General features: G+C 36.8%; 1 protein-coding gene across 1 annotated transcript in view; it reads left to right on the top strand.

The window, feature by feature from the left end:
• The first annotated feature begins 217 nt into the window (after window positions 1-217).
• Window positions 218-2,451, top strand: part of LOC106471716 (E3 ubiquitin-protein ligase HRD1-like) — a 39,026-nt gene continuing 36,792 nt past the window's right edge. Inside the window, exon 1 of the mRNA XM_022400321.1 lies at window positions 218-275. The gene's annotated coding sequence lies outside the window, so the exon portion shown is untranslated. The remainder of the gene's footprint in view (window positions 276-2,451) is intronic.

Below are 2,451 nucleotides of genomic sequence, written 5' to 3'. Positions count from 1 at the left end.
AAACGGCTGCTGCTGTGGTTTATGAGCTCATTGCTGCCCTAATTTAGGATCTTCTTTTTAATAAATTCTTGAAAGAGAGAGAAAGGGGGCCCGGCGAGGATGTTTGCCCAGGGGCCCGTGCTGGCTCTCGACGTTCCTGAACCAAATCCATGATTTTTTTGATATTTCTAAAGGTGGATGAAATGTAAAACACATTACAAAGTCCATATCAAACGACAAGTAACTTCAAACTAGTGATCAGAAAATGGCATTGACGAGAAGTGTGCTCAAGAGGGGTAAGTAGGGGTCTGGCCCCCAATAACTCATATGAATCCGTTGTTTTAGTGAGTTTAATGCTGTTTACTTCTATGCATATTATGTACGAGCGTTTTTTATATGGTTTATATATATTTATGGGTTAAAAGTGCCCCCATTAGCGACATAGACCAATAACTCCACAACATTTTAATAAATACAATTTCCTCGGGAGCAATCTTGCCTAACCTATCTGTTTCAAAAGCTTAAAACATTTTGGATTACAACAAATCACACTTAAATAATAAACTTTGTTCAGGAGCATACATTTCGGTATCTCATTTTTCTAACTTAGAAAATAATTAATTATTTTAACTTACCATTCTATATCATCTAGGCCCGGCATGGCCAGGTGGTTAGGGAGCTCGACTCGTAATCTGCGGGTCGCGGGTTCAAATCCCCGTCACACCAAACATGCTCGTGAGTGCGTTATTATGTGACGGTCAGTCCCACTATTCGTTGGTAAAAGAGTAGCCCAAGAGTTGGTGGTGGGTGGTGATGACTAGCTGCCTTCCCTCTAGTCTTACGCTGCTAAACTAGGGACGGCTAGCGCAGATAGCTTTGCGCGAATTTCATAAAAAAACAAAAATCTATCTTATCTCAAACAAGCGAGTTTCGAACCTGTTGGGTAATTCTGCTAAATTGTAATTATTTTCATAATTGGTTGATAAATACTCATGAATAGATTTTCTTCTGTAATCGTCGATTCCATTCTTAAACTCTTGTATAGTGCCGGCCTCTGCTATAGCCCATGGAAACTCACTACATAAGCCAACCACCCTGTTATTATAGTGTTAGAAAATAAAACTGTCGTAACTCAAGATTAGCCTGTCTTTGCCAAGTCTTAAACTTGTGTCGTTTCGACCTGTGAAGCATATCAGTCCCCCAGACATATATGTCATACATTAATTAAACTTTCTAATTTTATTCAACTAATACATTTCCCTGTTTATATATATCACTTAATCGTTATCTACCTTTGCAATTTTGAATTTCATTTTTAGTTAGGGGCCGTGAGCAGGTAAGTAGTTATGTGGCGACATGTAGATCTGAAGTTCCGCGAATCGAGTCCCTTTACTAACAAACAATTTACCTTTAGTCCTGTTGGGCAGCTACTGCACTGTAAGAGTGACGATGAAATCCCGCTATACCTACCTTCCCTCTAGTGTACAATTCCAAAATTAAAGGATACTATAGTGCGGATAGCTCTTCTCTAGCTTTGCACGAAATCCAACAAACTAAAATTTATAGTTAGTAAGTTGAATTTCAAATACCACGAAATACTTTAGGTTTAATTAACATTTTAAACAAACGAATCTTTTGTGTGAGCTCTTTTATTAACAAAAGGTTGCTTTAAAATTGCGAGTAACTAATCCTTGTAGACAAATTTTCAACCCATAAGTTGCGAAAATCTGAAGGTTGACAGATAGGTTCAACTTAAATCCAGCCTACTGTTCTCATCACTAAATAAAGAAAGGATAACGCATCGATACCACGAATTCCACCAATAATCTTGAACATCTCTAACTCTTCTTCTTTCAAGAGAAAACAATTTCAGTAATCTTAACCTGTCCTTCTATGACAACCTTTCCATCCAAGGTATCAGCCTAATAACCCCTCTTTAAACTATTTCCAAGAAATCTGATGTCATTCTTAAGGTAAGGAGCCCAAGACTGAGCACAATACGCCAAATCAGTGACTTAAATAGTGACCCATACATTGAAATAATAACCTCTTTAGACGTATATTCAATATTTCTATAAATATAGCTCAAAATCCCATTACTTATAATTTAAATGATGATAAACCATTTGCATTACTCGGTATTTATTACCATTAGAAGTCATCTACCTGCTATTCACCCTACTCACCAAATTAGCTAAATCCTTTTGTAAGGCAGAAGCATCCTCATCACAGTCAGCAACATCCAAGAACTTAATGTCACCAACAAATTTAAACAATTTATTGACCATCATTTAATCTGTAATTGATTTAAGTCAAAAAGAACAAACTCAACACTGAGCATTGAGGTATCCCACCTCAATATCATTCTGACTGAACTCCATTCAAAATACCTTTATACTTTCTTCCCTTCAGCCATTTTTAGATCCTTCGAGACCACTTATCCACCATAGAGATAATTTTTAAAAACCTTTT

The sequence above is a fragment of the Limulus polyphemus genome, unplaced genomic scaffold, assembly GCF_000517525.1.
Source record: "Limulus polyphemus unplaced genomic scaffold, Limulus_polyphemus-2.1.2 Scaffold4808, whole genome shotgun sequence".
Classification (NCBI taxonomy): domain Eukaryota; kingdom Metazoa; phylum Arthropoda; class Merostomata; order Xiphosura; family Limulidae; genus Limulus; species Limulus polyphemus.
This window is presented reverse-complemented; position numbering and strand designations above follow the sequence as displayed.